A 19,624-nucleotide genomic window follows, 5' to 3' on the forward strand; every position below is an offset into this window, starting at 1 on the left:
TGCCTGTTCCTCCTGCTGGACCCCTTCCGGGTTGTAGATTGACACAATAGGGCCTATGGTGACCGGAACCTGCAAGGCGTCCGGCATCTGGTATGACCTAGCGCATTGCGTCTCTGGAGCCCTCTGGACCACAAATCTTCCCACTACTCTCTGTTCAGGACTAGTTTGGGGTATCTCTACGGTCTTAGTAGCGTCCCACTCTGATACCGGGATCGACTTATACTCTCCCCACCTAGTTCCGTCTACTTGCGGTAATATGGGACTCGCAAGTTCCCCGCTGTATGGAGGTGGTCTGTCTGTCAATAGCCTCTCTATCAGATCCTCCTCCGTCTCACTTTCCTCATCTTCCTGTTCTAGAGGTTTCTTTTCTCCCGTAGCCTCTATCATAGTGAACAGCTTGTCTGCTTCTACCTTCTGCACCCTCCATTTCTTAGCTTCCTCGTCCCATTTAGCATCCTGCACTGCCTTTACTGATCTTCTCACTCTTTCTTGGCGCCTCTTTACGCCCCTTTCGTGTGCTGTTCTAAACCACACACCAAGAGCTTCAAATTGTGTTGGCCTCGGTAGAGGTCTCATTGAAAGCATCGTCGCCTTCAGTTGATTCAACACTTCTAATTTAAACGTTCCAAATCTTGGAAACGCCAGTTCTTTTTGTCCTTCAGTTAGCCTGTGCCACTCGGAAATCCATAATATCGAATGTAAGCCTACATTTACTGCCATATGATATGCTGGTGTGCCTTCTGGTGGAGCTTCTTCTCCGGCATATAAATTTCTCCTTTTCTTTTTAAAGATTTTTCCTAAACCCTTAAAACACTTCATTTTGATTTCTTACTTATTTGCGTCTTGATAACAACCACCAATCCCTGTGCGACTCTCGCTAATCAGCCTATCCCAGCACGGTTCTATGCCAACCGACCAATCTCAGCGCGGCTCTACGCTGACGTCACTTCTCTCTTCAGCAGCTTCTCTCGTACCTCAACTCGTCTCACGATTTCACATGCGTTTTCATTCATACATTGAAAAATGACTACTTCCGTCCAAGCGATCACTTTTCTCTGACTGTACGGCCACAGTCTAACTGTAATTGTCACCTCAACTGACGAAACGTCTTCCCTCTTACGGTCCGACGATCGCCTCAACTGATAGGTTACTTACACACAGTAAACGTACGACCAGCGTCCGCTACTCATTCGCTCCCCCTATCATCGGTCTGTCGGGAAATCAATGGTACCTCATGACCCCCTTTCAATGGTAGACAAATTACTCTGGGTGTTCGATACACCCGAACCACTTAAGTCCTCTGGACATAAGATTTCATCCGGTTGCGCGCGCTCACAACCTTCCCCCAATCACACTACAGGCATTCAACTCCGCTTGACATTACAACACAGGAACAACATAAAACACCGCAATCTTACAACGCATGACCCTTATACTCACTCTCGACCGACTCTGCTGCTTTTCTCTCGACGCACCGTCAGCACCGTCTTCGGCTGAAATTCTTCTTCTGGTCGACGATGACTAGGGACCTTGGGGTAAACTAACCTGGCCTAGGTCGTCTTCCTCAAGAAGATAACCATCATTTCTCTGCTACCAACTGCGGGGAATGAGATTTTGATATCAATTTATGATTATGATAAATTTAATAAAGAATCCCATTCATCGGTTTTGGACCGATAATATCTGTCATTGAGGAAAGGACCACCCCCGCATTGGTTAGACAAACCCCATTAACTGACGCCACTCTGAAGAACCACTTACAACTGATAACGTTTTAAAAGTTTATATAAGATTATTTTGAATGCGTTACAATCCACTCAGGATAAATCTCAAAGTATACAAAATACTAAATCAATTAAAATATCAGTCGCTTTAAGCTTCGGTGTGAAGTGGTTCCTTCTGCGTCATCTGCAGTAAGACAAAAACAATAATCGAGTTAAAACTGTCCCTACTCTATGCTAGGTGACATCCCTACTTCGCAAGTTCCTTCCCTAAAAAGGTGTCAGCAGTTTGACTCCCAAAGAAGTTCAAACTCTCTTAGCCTCTAAAGGAAATCTTAAGTTTCAGAAGCAGTACCCTATCTGCCTACCCATCCGCTCTCTAAGGGTCCTCGGCCTACTGCTCCCTTGCGCTTCTGATGTCTCAGCGCATCTGCTCAAGGCATCTACCCTTCGCCTTTGCTCTCGACTTAGCCTAATGCTAATTGCTCTTCCCTGATTGCTGTCTCCTCCCCGGGGTGCTGTCCCTAAAATACACAATCACAGTGTGGGTGGAACGCCCCTTGACGCCCACCACGGACTTCCCCCGATGATGTCAACTTCCTGCTTCTTCCATTGGTCCACTCCTCGCGTCGTTCGTTAAGTTGACCCTTTTCCTTCGGATGTCATCTCCATCATCTCATCGTCGACTTTTATTGATTCTTTCAGATCATGTAACATACGATTTTAGACAAGGCCTTAACTCTATGTCTCTTAACTTGACCCTGCTAGGTCCTGTGAATGATCTTGTCAAAACATAGTCTACATTCAAAGTGTCTCTCCTCACGTTCGAGCAATAAGCTCCGTCCGGCATTGTCACCTTAAATCTAACAAGTGCTAGACTTCTCGGCTCTCACGTCCACATCAAGCTATTTACGACCTTTACAAGCCCTCTAAATTACATTCATGTGACTATGCTCCTTCGAACTCTTGACCAGTTAGGTTACAAACACAAATGACCTAAACTCTTCCAGCATTCTTACAGAAACCCTCTACACAGTATAACCTTTGGCATACATTTATATGTTCGTATTTTAGCAAAAGCCCTAGTTATACTTAAATACATTCTACATCAAATATATATACTACATAGAATACGACTGTATAGAATATAACCTATACATTTTCCTTGGTTACATCTTTATGTGAGTTCTCTTATACATTTATCCACATTTCTCCACGTTTACGCCTTTCCACGTTATTTTCTCGCCGCTTCTCCAATTTAAAGTTACACATGTTAAAGTTACACACGTACACGAACTCTACTGTGCACGTTCTACATTTCATACACATTTCTACATTTCTACATCTACCCATCATGTATACGGGCCTTCTAAATCTAATACATGTTTAACATGTGAATACACTTACATTTCCTATATTATGTTATCACTTTTCGTTGGCCTTTACGTTATAGTTGTCAACTTTACATTACGATATGCTTTCATTCCTACGTTTATAACATATGCATCTAGATATGGCTACTATATACTTGACATTCAAATTGCGCTCTCTCAAGTGCTTCCCAACTTCTACAGCCTGCTGCTGCTTTCTGGCTAAAGTTCGCCTACAGTCCAGTCCGCTGAAGTTCTGCACCAGTCCTGCTTCTGGCATGTACTACAAGCTCCAGTACTACAATATTTGGTAAGGAGAGTCTTGCAATCGCCACTCTGCCCCTTTGACTTTTTTGGGCCTCTGGACTTTTTCCTTCTGCTGATGTCTGCCTTGCTTTCCAGAGATTCCTCTCTGTAAGCCGTGGTGTACTCCACCCAAACAGCGTGGCGTCCTGTCCGCGGACCTTCTAAGAGTGAGTTGGAGAACCCCGCTAGACCCAGCCTCCGACAGGTGGACTTGTCATTATACAGTGTATATTTTCAGGGCTCGTCAATAACAGCCTTATTGTGGAGGCCTACATGGACAGATGCAGAGGTTCAGCAGCAAAGGCTTGAGTCTCGCCTGGCAAGATTGGGAAGACTGAAAAGCTTTGCAGAGAGCCTAACGGCCAATTGAAAACACATTTGTAATATTAAAGGCCTTAGTAGTCTCACGATTCCAGCCTAGATCCATTTCATGGCCTTTCAACATACTGCACCATGTCTCTCCAGGCTAGACGGAGTGCACTTGACTGAGGAAACCAACCCTCGAATTTTAGGCTCAGATCTACAGTTCTCCTCTGACCTCCGAGCTAGTAAAACAATAATCCTAGCAGGCACTTAAAGTCAAGTGGAGGGAAAACACTGAATCTCATTCTGAGAGGCCGGGTGTCCAGCTGGCCAAATCCAAACGCCACCCCCACCCCCTTCCTGGAGATACCGATAACACGAGTACTATAACTCCAGGGACTGAGTTAATCGGAGACTGCAAGGGTGATCTTGCGAGTCTCCTTAGAAATTAAGAATGACATATAAAATCGATACTTTTGGTAGGATTTCCCCAGCCTTCTACCCAGCAGTGCAATGCTTTAAATGGGCTGGTACTGCCCAGTACTGATTACCGGCCTTTTTTTTTTTTTGTTGAGAGGGAGTGTACCGGCACAGTGACGTAATACATTTAATTGGAGAGTGCTGGCACTTCTCAGAAACAAGCAGGTACTCTGGTTCGGAGTACCTGCGTTTTTATTTTTCCATTTCAAGCTCTGAGCAGCTGAAATCCTCGGCTGAACCAACACAGGTCACGTTCTGGAGCACAAGCAGAGACCTTATAAGGCATGGGCAAAGTGGGCTCTGGCCTAGAGCCCCAGGCTTTCGCGGGGGCCCCATGATAGATCAAACTCTGTTCTCCACACACTGGTGCCCTGATGACCTTGAATGCTTCTTAAACACAGATTGTTTTAAATACTATTTTCGTGTAATTTATTTTTAATACGGGTAATGTGTAGGAGTTGATTACAGACATTTTGTAGACACATTTTGTGTTTATGTTTCATGCAGCGTCCGTTAAAAAGTTTCTTTTAGATCGGATTTCACATATGAGAAATGGGAGGGTGTCACAGAGATTATTTGTAGTAATATTAGTGAGCTGCTGCTGTGTTACAATATTAAAAACACAAGTCACTATCCCTGAATATTAGATATAAACGCATTTTGAGTTTGGACAAGTGTGCCTGTGCATTGTCAGTGACCTGGCCATAGAGGGCATGAAAGAGCTGACACTGCATCATAAATTCAAAGCTGTTCTGAACAGGGGCCCCCAAAATATGTTTGGCCCAGGGCCCCCAAAATCCTTAAGATGTCCCTGAGCACAAGGGAGACCCTGGAATCCAAGGAGACCTCCTGACAATGGTTAACACTGTTGTACCTCAGGGTCCATTGTTCTTTAGAAAAAGCCCACTGAGATCAGTACTTTTCCCGTGGATTTAGCCATTTTTCTGTGGCCGCTAACTACTTTTACTAGCCTCATTCAATCAAATGAACGAATATGTCGTAATCGAAGCCACTGAATGGTAGAGCCCTCTCCCATCAGGCAATGCAACAGCAGCTTCATTTTCAGAAAATTAGTACATGCTGGTTTGTGTCGTGTGCATGGAGCGTGACTGTCACGAGTGTCACTCCGTCACAGCTCTTGACTGTCTTGCTCTGATCAGTGTTGTAATTCTTCAAATGTTATGGAAGGTTGGGCCGTGGGATGTTTTACAGTTGCGATTCATTCTACTGGTAACTTACGGATGGATCAGATGTTCTTCTCCTGAATAGACCTTCTAGAAGTATCCATCCTTTCCGGCTTCTTCATTATTTATACGGATACACTTCCTTACACTGGCGACGAGCTGGCACGGATCAATTGCCCTTATTTCATCTATATTTATTTATTTTAAATAAAAATAATTTCTCTGTTCACAAGGAATTTGAAATATTTTGAATTTGGATGACATTTGCCAGAGAAGAGGATTAATACTGACATGTTGCTGTACAAGGTTGCTGATGCTGTACAAGAGTGGCGTTTACTGAGAAGTAGTGAGTTTTCTCTGGACACAATGTCTATTATTGTCGGCGGTTGCTGAGGAGAAGCCTAGTGTGTATATTTGAAATACACATACCTTGAGACGCGTCATGACGAAGATCAACTGATGCCTGGAATCTTACCAGAGATCTGGAATTTGAATATGAAGCCTGGATTCTGGATTTCACTGCATTTCATCTATGATCCAGATCTCTATGTGCAGTCGTCAAATAGTTGTCACTGTACGAGGAGTGACATCACGTCTTAACACGCAATTGCATGCAACATAAAGTAATGTGCAGCCAGTTTGGATCCTTCAGTGTAAACAAAATCACTTGGCAACCTGTACCAGCACATTCCAGTTTTGGTTATACTGCGGTGATAAGCACACCAAATCAGTGCTTTATTTTGACTTTTAGAAAATACGCTTGTACATCGGTGACAAGCACACCATTGGACATTTGGTACTTGTTACTTTATTATACTTTATGGCAACTTTCTGACATTAGTCAGTACTTTCATTCATTTATCATTTTGCATTTTGAACAAACTACAAGAGCATTTCTACCGTGTGTCTTTCGGTGATAAACACACCACGTACTCCTCAAGGTACATTTGCACTAGTTACAACATGCTTATCAGATTTTTTGGGTGATACGCACACCGCATATTATTATTATTATTTGTTGAATTTGTAAGGCGCTCAGCTACCCAAAAAGGGTTTCCGGTGTATCCTCAAAGGTACACTCTTGTGTTTAGGTGACATGCATATTTCTTTTCAATTCCATTTTTTCCTGCTTCATGTTGTCTTGTCAGTGTTAGTATTGAATAATTTGCCATTTTATCAATCGCACTAATTTATTTTTCTTCTAAGAGTCATTATTGTATTATTGATTGCTGTTGTTTATTTCATTCACATAGCCATGTCAGGAATACTTCCTCCTCCCTGCTTTCTTACTTCTCCAGGTGAACTTCCCATGGCATGGGAAGTGTGTGAGCCTGTTTTTTTTAGCTTATGTGGAAGTATTAAAGGGAGAAGACTGTGAACCTCAATGGAAACTTGCATTATTAAAACATTGTTTAGGGGGCATTGGACTGACAGAATTTAACACATTACCTGGGTTACCGGATCACTGACAAAATATCGAAGGTCAAAAAATCAACCTACAAAAATATCGGAGCAAGAATATCGAGGCCAAGAACATCGATATCCTATCTACAACATTGTAAATACAAAAACATCCACCCAAAAATATTGACATGAAAAATATCGTTAGTAAAAATATCGTTTTTTTTAGTTAAAAAAATATGTAAAATAAACTAAATAATATTTATAAATAAAATGAACATAGTAGTAATAAGTAATATATATAATTTACTAAAACATTAATTAAACATATACATATATTATATAATATATATACTTAATAATCAGTTTTAATAATTATTTGAATAACTTATAAATGATTACAAAATATAAATTACAAATACATCTATACCCATAAAACAATAACATACATTTAATAATTATGTATAACAAATTAATAAATTTAATTTACTTTTAATATTTTTAAAATTAATTATATATTACATTAACTAAAATAATACAAAACATATTAAATCGCAGAGGGAATAAAACTACTATTCCAACTCCAAAAAATACAACAGTAAGGAAAATGTTGGATAGCGTAGGACTTAAAATTACTATTCCCACTCCAGAGAGTGCAATAGTAGAGAAACTGTTGGATAGCGTAGGGGTATAAATTACTGTTCCCACTCCTGAGAGTGCAACAGTAGGGAAAGTGTTGGATAGCGTAGGGGTAAAAATTACTATTCCCACTCCACGGAGTGCAACAGTAGGGAAAGTGTTGGATAGTGTAGGGGTAAAAAATACTATTCCCACTCCAGGGAGTGCAGCAGTAGGGAAAGTGTTGGATAGAATAGGGGAAAAAATTACTATTCCTACTACAGAGAGTGCAACAGTAGGGAAAGTGTTGGATAGCATAAGGGTAAACATTACTATTCTCACTCCAGAGACTGTAACAGTAGGGAAAGCATTGGTTAGCGTAGGAGTAAAAATGACTATTCCCACTCCAGTGAGTGCAACAGTAGGGAAAGCGTCGGGCAGCATAGGGATAAAAATTACTTTTCCCACTCCAGTGAGTGCAATAGTAGGGAAAGTGTTGGATAGCGTAGGGTTAAAATTACTATTCCAACTCCAGAGAGTGCAACAGTAGGGAAAGCGTTGGATAGCGTAGAAGTAAAAAAAAAGCATACTTATAAATAAATATTTTTTTAAATAATTAATGAATTAATTATTAAATAACCCTAAACTATTTATAATACAAATACATAAATATTAAAAACATAATTACCAATGAATAATTAATTAACAATAAATTAATAATGAATACCAATAAATATTAATTAATACATATAAATTACCAAATATCAAATATTGAAAAATAAAATATGTTAATACCCCAAAACATATTAATTATTAAAACTCCATTACCGATTAACAAATACTGAATAATTAAATGATTTTTATACCAAAAAGATTAATTATTAAACATTAATTACCAATTAATAATAGCTTAATAATATATTAATTACATTTATCAATCAAGAATATTTAATATTATTTAATTACCAAATAATGATAAAACACCAATGAATTAATTTTCATAACCAAAAAAGTATAATTTAAAATAATTACCAATTAATAATTAATGTCCAATAAATTAATTATCAATACCTAACAATAAATGTGATAGTTACTTAATTAGATTTCAATTACTTCCAACACTATTCCCCTATAAACGCACAACATACTCCAATAATAAAATAATACACTTAATATAATCAATTATTACAAATTAATTTCCGATTAATAAAAATTAATTACTAATTATTAGTTAATTAACAATAATCTAATTATCAATACCAATCAATTAACCCTATTCCCCTATAAACCCACAACCCACTACTGTACTAAAAAACAAAAACAACTTAAAAACAATTATTAAAATATAACAATTGTATACATGTATTTTAAAAAAGTACAACACTTAACAAAACACATATAACACATACATAATAAATACATAAGAAAATACAAAACAATAATATATATATCGATATTAGTAACATCGATATTAGTAACATCGATATATTAAATATCAATATTAGTAGTAGAAATAAGCTTTATTCGATTTACATAAAATCATAAAAGCACAACAAATGCATATAAAAACATCACACTTAATAAAAGCTTACATGTTAAATTTAGCATTTGAGAAGAGCTACGGTCATGAACAAATCTTAAAAAAACGTCCAATACAGTTAGAATTACAAATAGTGATAACCAGCACAGAATACATAAAAAGACCCAGGCAAGAATATTTCACAGCATGGTTTTCCGCAGCAACATGACCGATCTTAAAAACCGAGATACCACGAAAATCACATGCTCATCTTCCAATTTTAACAATCGTACGAATGCAGGCTTACAATTTCTTACTCCCCATCGTTTTAACAAAGGTTTCAAGTAAAACTTTCTGGGGACGGAATAAAAGGGACAAAGGAGCATTAAATGCAGGTTAGATTGGAGTGCGATGCTATCACACGGACAAATCAAAGTCGATGTAGACCAGTTATTCATCTCCGGTACAGAAACAATACGAAAGAAAGTACCGAGACGTAAACGAGTCAAAAGCATTCTATAATAAGGACTAGGGTCCACTTTTAAATACTTTTGCATGCCTTCAATAGGGGTGATTTCTTGGAAATTTAGGATGGTTTGCTTACTTTTTTCAGTGTTCCATCTCAAGATTTCCAGATGGGTGGTCAGTGTTTTCTTAAGAACTGCTCTACTCACACCCTCCATACTCCTGGGGTTTACATAGTAATCCAGAAGGCCTATGTCATTGAGTACAGATCTTACGTATGACAACCACCTGAAGTTTGCGACCCCATCTAGGGCCAGACAGTCCTCCAGAATATCCCTGTTAAAGCTGGCCTCTCTGGTAGTCCATACCTTGTGCCATAAGAGAATTGGGGCTATCTTAATTATGTCCCCCAGATGTTTAACTCCCGCCTCTATATGTGTCATGAATGAGGATGTAGTCTTTGGGACACCCAGAAGGTAGTTGATGAACTGGTTCTCACAACTCTGCAAGGATTGGTCCTTCTCGATGCCCCAGAGACCCGCTCCGTAGGTGGCCGTGGACACACACTTCGCCTGGTATATTTGAACCAGTTCTTTGGCTGGTTTACCACCCACTCTATTAGAAAAGGCGCGTAAGGCACCTATAGTATGGATGAAGGCCAGCTTTCTGGCTTCGATCGCCTGTTTCCAGCGACATTTCCTTTCAAACATTATGCCAAGGTAACAGAACTTGTCTACGGTGGCTATATTCTGATTGTTCAGGAGTACTTTGCAAGGGATCTTAGTGAGCTTGTTACTACATGGCATGGTAAAAGTCTTCTGGATATTTACTTTTAACCCTCTATCCTGCATAAAACCTGCAAATTTAGACACTGCCCTCTGCAGTCCCACTTGTGTTCGGGACATTATTGCCGCATCGTCTGCGTAAAGAAGGATCGGAACCGGTAAGCCTTTCACAGTAGGGTAGTCATTTTGAAAGAGAGAAAGGTAGTGGCCCACTGAGTTGATATAATAAGTAAATAGCCTAGGTGCTAAGATGCACCCTTGCCTGACTCCTCTTGACAAGGCGAATTTGTCCGTGCATTCGCCTTGCTTACCAAATCTCACTCTTGCCCCGCAGTTATGGTATAATTCTCTAATAGAGGTGATTATGCATGCATCGATGCCCATTTCGGTCAATATTGACCATAACAAAAGGTGGTCCACACAATCAAAAGCCGAACTCAAGTCGACAAAAGTAATAAAAAGTGATCCACCTCTGGCCTGCGTGTATTTGGCACAAAGAAGGGCCAGGTTTAGACACTGCTCAGCAGTCCCTATACCCTTCCTGAAACCATATTGGAGGTGCGAAACTACATTGTGTTCCTCCTCCCATTCTTGGAGTCTCTTTAAGATAATCCTCCCTGCTAGTTTCATAAGGCCATCTAATAAAGATATCGGCCTATAGCAGGTTGGATCATCACGCCTGCCCTTTTTAAAAATTGGGACCACTATTGCATCCGACCAACTATCTATGAACCCCTGTTGGTTGCCTTTATTCAACACATTTGTGAGCAAGGGGGCCCAAAAATCTGGTTCAGCCTTGTACACATCCACAGGGGTACAATCTGGCCCAGGAGCTTTGCCTGATGCACTATCCCTAATTGCATCACACATCTCCCCCACCGTGAATGTGATATCAATAGGGAATGCAGACACGTGGAGATCGGTCTTTCTTCTGCTGTCTATGATTTGTGGGACAGTTGGAACATGTCCTGTTAAAGTGGTAGTTGCATCTGGCTGTGTGTCCGTATACAGCTTTTTGAAGTGTGTCAACCATATGTCACCTGTTATTGCCAGATCAATTTTATTACCATTGTTAATTGGCTGGTACGAGGATTTAACGAGCCTCCAGAACTTGGTGGAGTTTTTCTGGGCAGAGGCTTCTTTTAGTGAATCCCACGCTTGCTTTTTTAAGGCCAGAGTTCTTTCTTTTAATGTACTTTTATATGTTTTCCTCGCACTACGAACTGTGTCGGGGTCTCTAGGTTTGAGGGCTAAAACTTTTTTAAGAGATTTTAATGCTTTTGTGCAATTCCGATCAAACCACCCTTCTCTTTGTACATGATTAGTGTTCGCTGCCCTGGTCAGCAAGTTTTTTATTCGCTGTTGGATATTACCAAAGGCAGTCATAACTGAAGAAGAGTCCGCTTGTTCCTCTAGACAGAGGTTAACATCGTTTACAGAGTCTAAAAGTAGTTTTTTCAAAAAGGTAGCGGGAACAATCCTCTCCCATTTCACAGTGTAGCCGTTAATTTTGGCTAAATCAACACCATAGGGGTACCTACAAGGGGTTGGGTTCTTAGAATTACGTTCCTTTGTTTTAACACTAACAGAAAGGGGGTAATGGTCGCTAAATACATCCTTCCCAACCACACACGAGGTTAAAATTCCAGAATTGGCAGTGGAAATTAATATAAAATCAATGGTTGAATTGCAATCTCTACCAAAGAACGTTGGCTCGAACTGCACAGGTGAGGGACAGTGCAAGTTGGCAAAACAGAGATTAAATTTAAGGACAAAAGTGTTTAACAACATCCCTCTCTTTGTGTGCACAAAATGAGTTGGATAATCCTCGCCAGGGTCCGAAATACCACACAGGGGGGATTCGGACTGTGGACAGATGGTACAATTGAAATCCCCAACCCACATTGTTGTAGCCCCCTCAAGGTTATCCACAATATGTGACAACAGGCGAGATATATTTGACATGGTGGACTCCAGTTCAGTGTCAGTCATATTATTATAAAAATTCAGCAATACTATATTCTCTAATGTGCCCCACCTGAGAAGTAAAATTTGAAAGTGGGTATTAGAGATGAATTTATGGATCTTAGCCTTTGTTGCTGTTGATACATAGACACAGAGTCCCCCCTTATTATGACCCTGGGCTGATGGTATGGCAGGAGAATAGAAAGTTTGGTACCCCAGTAAGTGCACTTCCTTACAGCACCAAGTCTCTTGGAAACACAGGATATCATACCTATGGATAAGGTTCAGCCAGGTTTTATTGAGGGCCTTGCTGGCTAGGCCCGCCACGTTCCATGAGATAAGTGAGCTAGTGGCAGTAACCTCACAAGTGACTACAGAAGGACGGCCCCGATTCACACAAGGTAGGTCAAGTTGTTGTCTTCTGGTGATACAAGTGTGTGAAGAATTCAAAGAATTGGGAGTTACATTGTTACCCACACCCTGTTGTGACTGTGGGTGACCAAGTGACCATAGTTCGTTTGATGTGTCCGTACCCACTTCTGTTCTGCCACTAATGTTCTTTAGAGGGCTAGATGGCGCGGGGTGGATGAGGATATGGTGGCTAGAACACAGGCCGTCCGGAAATTTCTCTCCAATAATTGATTGATGGAGTCATTCATTGTCATCCAATCCCGATAACGGTTGGCAAAAATTGGACATGGGTATGTTCCAAAATTCTTTGGGATTGTGATGACGTGGGTTGCCCCAGTAGAAGTTTGAATGGTTAGTTTTCCTTGGTTGTGAAGGTGCCTGACTGGATTGTTGCCAGAAGTCATTGGTATTTTGGATTAGATTCTGATCTATTCGTGTCTTTGCATAGGCCAAGCTATCATGGCCAAAAGGTCTATGTGACAATTGGACAGGAGGATTCGGATGGTAGGGAAAAGGAGTGTTATCACCCTTGTGGAAGTTATGAAATGTAGGGGTGTTAAAACCTCCGGGGGTTTTAGGACAGCCATGGCTATACAGATGGTGGGACCTAAACTGAGGTGGCGGTTTCCTCAGTGTGGCCTCAGGATAGAAATAGCTTAGGTTGTGAGTTGAAATGCCCCCCTCCCCCATTCCAGGATACCAATCACTAATGTAGGTTACCAATCTGTGATCCTTGAAATTTACTAGGATCACGTCGCCATCAATATCCTTGGGTCTAGTACCTACCCAATGGCATCGTCTGGCCGAGACGATATCGCCATTAAGGTGAGGCGGGAGTGGTCTATTTCTCCTCAGCCAATAAATGACCTTATTTTTTAGGTTGGCCTGATGTTCACGCTTGCCTTCTGGCGGGGGCAACACTCCCGTTAGCGCTATAACATAATTTAGGCATTCAGGGGGCAAGTCTACGGTGTTCTGTGTTCCACTAATTGACTGGTGTGGGATGGTAAGTGTGGGTTTTGAACTAGTACTATTGTTTGAGCGCTTAGTGTGGGACCTTCTAGGAGAATTAGGTTTATCCGCAGTCAGAGGTTTTTCTGGTACAGTTGTTTTACTAATACTTCTATTACTATTTTTAGCCTGTGATTTCGGGTTTTGGGCCAGTTTTCGTGGCCCTGGTGTTGGGGGTGCAATTGCCTTGGGTGTACCAGACACTGTCTTAGGTGTTTTAGATGTTTTAGATTCATTAGGATATTTAGAAGACTGTGTAAAGACTCCAGGGTCAGTTGGTTTAAGAGAGGATGGCTCTGAATGCCCTTGCAGGAGTTTTTCCACATTCTCCCCTAATCTTTTGATCCTTTCAGTGAGAGGAAGGATCAGTGCCTTAATGAGGCAGTCGATGTCATCCAATAGACCCGCGTAGCTGGGTACCGAGATAGAACTGGGAATAACCTCCCTCTCGGGCAGTGCAGCCCCAACCTTATTAGGAACAGTAAATATAGAAGGTGAAGATTGATTAAGGGGGACAACTCTCTTTTTAATTGTCAACTTCTTTCTCCGCTTCCTAGGCGGGGAGCCAAGGGGGAGTTTACTAGAGGGGGTTTTAGAGCTTTTAGGAATGTCCATAGGTAATGTCAATGGGTGCTGGACCAGATTCATACACTTAGTGTGGTGATCAGATGTACTTGGTGTAAACACGGGAGATGGAATGTCTGGGTCATAGAGAGGAGCTGGATCTACAGCAGGGGTACATAAGTCAATTGACTGAAAGTCAAGTACCTGAGAATTGGCAGGCCCATCGATGGTGATGATTTCATTCTGTGCGGTCGATTCAGTCTGGAAGATGAGTGGAATGTCATCTATGGGAGATGAAATGTTTACAAGATCTACTGAAGGAGAAAACTCCGTTACAGTTGAGCTGACTGTTGTAATTGCATCCACGAGTGTTGTGGGTTTTAATTTCAACCTGTCAATAGAAAGACGCCGACTCGCCCTTTTTTCAGCCAAAGTAATTTCCCGGTCTACATCAGTTTTAATTTTGGCAAAGAATTTGTCTAAAGGGCCTAACGTGAGAGACCCTTGTGCGACCGGTGCCTGCGATGCCTCAGAAGAAGACATCGTTGTCGGTAGTAAAGCGATGCGAAGGCAAAATAGGCAGGATTTCGATAAGATAGCTTACTGGGACAGTTAAGTTCCCGGGTGGGACTTAGAGAAAGGGCCCGGCCCGGCCTCGTTTGGCCCCGGACGGCCACAGACGGCCCCGCTCTTGTCCCGGTCTTCTCCCGGCGCTCCCCGCGCGCTCCCTTGCTGCGGAGGTAGTGCTTCTTTTTGTAGCTATACTGGATTGGCTTCACCGAAGGGGGCGGTGCCGGCAGGGAGAGCAGCCCAGCTGGGATTGGGCGTGCGGGGACTCCTGGTCCGTGGAGTCCCCCGCTCTCCGCTCGCAGCCCTGCCGGTCCTGTACGTTGGTGTGAGGCCCCTTTAATTATTTCTATCAGCTGCCCAAAGCTGCGATGCGGGACCCGCGGAGCGGGTCCGGCGAGGCGTGGCGGCTGCTGCTGGCTGTGACGGTGATTCTCGCAGGAAGGTCGGCTTTACTTTTGGCTGTCCGCTGTTGCCTTGTAGATGCGGCCTTTTAATGATTGTGAAGGCGGGGGGCGGTGCCGGCAGGGAGAGCAGCCCAGCTGGGATTGGGCGTGCGGGGACTCCTGGTCCGTGGAGTCCCCCGCTCTCCGCTCGCAGCCCTGCCGGTCCTGTACGTTGGTGTGAGGCCCCTTTAATTATTTCTATCAGCTGCCCAAAGCCGCGATGCGGGACCCGCGGAGCGGGTCCGGCGAGGCGTGGCGGCTGCTGCTGGCTGTGACGGTGATTCTCGCAGGAAGGTCGGCTTTACTTTTGGCTGTCCGCTGTTGCCTTGTAGATGCGGCCTTTTAATGATTGTGAAGGCGGGGGGCGGTGCCGGCAGGGAGAGCAGCCCAGCTGGAATTGGGCGTGCGGGGACTCCTGGTCCGTGGAGTCCCCCGCTCTCCGCTCGCAGCCCTGCCGGTCCTGTACGTTGGTGTGAGGCCCCTTTAATTATTTCTATCAGCTGCCCAAAGCCGCGATGCGGGACCCGCGGAGCGGGTCCGGCGAGGCGTGGCGGCTGCTGCTGGCTGTGACGGTGATTCTCGCAGGAAGGTCGGCTTTACTTTTGGCTGTCCGCTGTTGCCTTGTAGATGCGGCCTTTTAATGATTGTGAAGGCGGGGGGCGGTGCCGGCAGGGAGAGCAGCCCAGCTGGGATTGGGCGTGCGGGGACTCCTGGTCCGTGGAGTCCCCCGCTCTCCGCTCGCAGCCCTGCCGGTCCTGTACGTTGGTGTGAGGCCCCTTTAATTATTTCTATCAGCTGCCCAAAGCCGCGATGCGGGACCCGCGGAGCGGGTCCGGCGAGGCGTGGCGGCTGCTGCTGGCTGTGACGGTGATTCTCGCAGGAAGGTCGGCTTTACTTTTGGCTGTCCGCTGTTGCCTTGTAGATGCGGCCTTTTAATGATTGTGAAGGCGGGGGGCGGTGCCGGCAGGGAGAGCAGCCCAGCTGGGATTGGGCGTGCGGGGACTCCTGGTCCGTGGAGTCCCCCGCTCTCCGCTCGCAGCCCTGCCGGTCCTGTACGTTGGTGTGAGGCCCCTTTAATTATTTCTATCAGCTGCCCAAAGCCGCGATGCGGGACCCGCGGAGCGGGTCCGGCGAGGCGTGGCGGCTGCTGCTGGCTGTGACGGTGATTCTCGCAGGAAGGTCGGCTTTACTTTTGGCTATCAATATTACTAACTTCGATATTACTTACATCGATATAAAACAAATCAATATTACTTACCTTAGGGTCAATATTAAGTCCATCGATATTCTGTCCCTTCGATATTGTCACCTTGATATTAGTGTAGGTGAATATGTAATTTTCGATATTTTGACTGCTCACCCTGCGTTACCTAATCCTGGTAGAATCAATGTTTATCATTATGCATCTTCACAACTCAATTTGCAGTTTGGTAAAAAGAAAAATGTTGTAATGGAAAGATTTATTTTGTATTCACATGAACAACAATCAGATGAGTCAATTGAGGATTTTGTATCTGCACTTAGATCTCTGGCTGTTTCCTGTAATTTTGAGCATATATCGTTGAACAAGTTCTCAGAGACCAAATTTTAATGAGAACAAATAACAAAATAGTTCAAGAGAGGCTATGGACTACCTCTGATTTGTTCTTGAGTGCTGCTATTGACATTGCTAAATCCATAGAACATTCTGAAAAGTTTGTTAAACAAATTAGGGGTAACAATAAAGTTGATGTATTCGATATTGTTAAGGAAGCAAAGGAGATAGATAAACAAAAGAAATAATTTCCCCATAGAAATGATCATTCCACAAAATTCGACAATAAATTTAGAAAACTAAATATGAAAGAAGAAATTTCCAATTACTTTTCTACAGATTTGGGAGTAATGGACATTTGGCTAATTCTGGAATGTGCCCTGCAAGTGAATACAATTGTTACAAATGTAATAAGAAAGGTAATTTTTGGAAATCAGTTCCAAAAAGAGTCAATTCCATGAAAAATGTGGATGATTGTGATAATTCCTATGACAGCTTTGAAAATGAAATTAACAGTTATCAATGTTTGTGAAAATGAAGGTTTTACCAAATTTCCTTCTTGTTTTATCTCTTTAGATTCTTGTACATGGTACACCATTATATCCTCAGATATTTTTTATGGCAAGTGGCCTAACAGAGCTCTTCTTTCGGCTGACGTGTCACCTGGTGGCTTCACAGTACATACAATTGATGTAGTTGTTTTTTTTGGCTCATTTAGTTTTTTCAGGACTTCACACATTTAGTAAAATTTATGTTGCTGAATCAGGACAGTCACTTTTAGGATGGCTACGTCAAGAACATGTGGGCATTAGACTTGATCCCAGAGCTGACCCTCCTGTTTATGCTTCCTGTTTATGCTATTGATTCCCATAAAAATACTCACCAAGTAAACTCAAGCTGCATTGATGAATTAATTGAACAATTTCCCAGTGTATTTAGCGGAAAATTAGGGAAATACCAAGGTTTCGAGCATGTTAGTAAGTTACATGACAACGTTGTACCTGTTCGTCACAAAGTAAGAAATTTACCTTTTTCCTACAGGAATGAGTTAAAGGACATGCTTAAAGACTTGTGTGAAAAAAACATAATTGAACCCATTGAGTCATCCCCATGGGTTTCTCCCATTTTTATTTTGTTTAAATCTTCAGGCGAATTTAGACTATGTGTGGACTTACGCAGCTTAAATAATGCCATCTGGGTCGATGCTCACCCCCTGCCAAATTTGCATGAGATGGTATCAACCTTGGCTGGTGCTCAAGTATTTTCGTGCATTGATTTAGCCAGTGCGTACCACCAGGTTGTTCTTGCTGAAGATTGAAGAATCAAAGAACTTAACAGCTTTTATCACCCTAGAAGGTCTTTTTAGGTATTGCTGTATGCCTTTTGGCCTTGCCAGTGCTGCTTCTGTTTTCCAGAGACTAATGAAAGACACCTTAGAAGGTTTAACAGGTGCTATTGCGTTCCAGGATGATATTCTGGTGTATGGCAAGAACAATGAGGAACATGGTTACAATTTACGAAAAGTCATAGCTGCCTTTTCTGGGAAAGGTCTTACTCTCCGTCTTGATAAATGTAAAATCAAAGCAATGGAAGTAGAATATCTTAGACATACCATCAGTGGAATGGACATCAAACCCAAACAAAAACACGTTAAAGCATTATTAATGCCCTTGTTCCCTCTTCAAAAGAACAATTAGTAGCTTGTCTTGGTTTAACTGAATTTGATGCAAAATTCATCCCTAACTATTCATCCAAAGTAGATCCTTTCAGATGCCTTCTCAAGAAAAATGCAAATTTTTCTTGGTCTAATGACATGTCTCATGCTTTTGGAAATTTGAAGAACTTTATTGTCAATGCCCCATGTTTAAAAATCATTTGTGTGTGGGAAAAGTTGCATCATCATGGTAGATGCCAGCCGTTTAAAAAAATGTAAAGTCCTCATATAGCAATAGTTTAGAATTGGAGGTGTCGGGTGCCCAGTTTTCTGAGTGGTACCGGCCTTTTGGAGATTCTCCTGGGTATTCACAGCATGTGCATGGAGAATTTCCATTTGCCTTTATACTCTTGAGCTCATTTTTGTCCATTCCATTTCAGCTTCGATTCTGGGATGAGCTCGTCACTTTGATTAATCGTTCAAGTTTCTACTTGATGTAATCTATTGCATTGCTTTAAATCATCGGACAATTGCAATGGTAACGGTGTTGTTGCCTATTGATCATATAATTTTCCCAGATTGTTCAAAATTTGTTTGCTCTTCCCCTATTCCAGCTTCTGTCTATTTTGTTTTTTCTTTGAACAGAAGCGACCCACTCATTAACAGTTGGAGGTGTATTTTTTACCCAGTTAATACAAATCTCCCTCTCGCTAGCAATATTAATACAAACAAGATTTTTTCTTGGTCTTTATTTAGTTTAAATTCCCAGGCCAATTTCCAACTTCTCCCAAAAATAATCAAATTCATACTCACGTCCACCTGCATTCCCAATGTCTTGGACAAGATTTTACCTATTTTTCTCCAAAATTCTTCAAGGTAGGGGCATTGGCCAAACATGTGTAGATCATCTGCGCCCCGTTCCCCGCATTTGGGACAACTCCTCTCGCTTTGGCCTTTAAACTTCGACAGCCTCTTAGGGGTCCAGTATGCTCTATGCATTGTGAATATGTGATTCTTTTTCAATGGTGCAGATTTTACTGTTTCCCAACTGTTTAGTGATATATTTTTAACAGAGGGAAAATTGCCAGCCTCTTGGAACGAGGCAACAATCAACTTAAAGCTCAAGGCAGGGAAAGACCCAATGAGAACGGAATCCTATAGGCCAATATCACCTTTAAATACCGATTACAAAGTCTATACACAAATTCTAGCTAAAAGGCTCAGGGAGATCGCAGGCTCAGTAGCCCACTTAAATCAAAAAGGTTTTATTAAAGGACGGCACATACAGGAATTAGCACATGAGCTCATTACAGCAATAGA

Source organism: Lissotriton vulgaris, chromosome 12 (genome assembly GCF_964263255.1).
Source record: "Lissotriton vulgaris chromosome 12, aLisVul1.2, whole genome shotgun sequence".
Lineage (NCBI taxonomy): Eukaryota > Metazoa > Chordata > Amphibia > Caudata > Salamandridae > Lissotriton > Lissotriton vulgaris.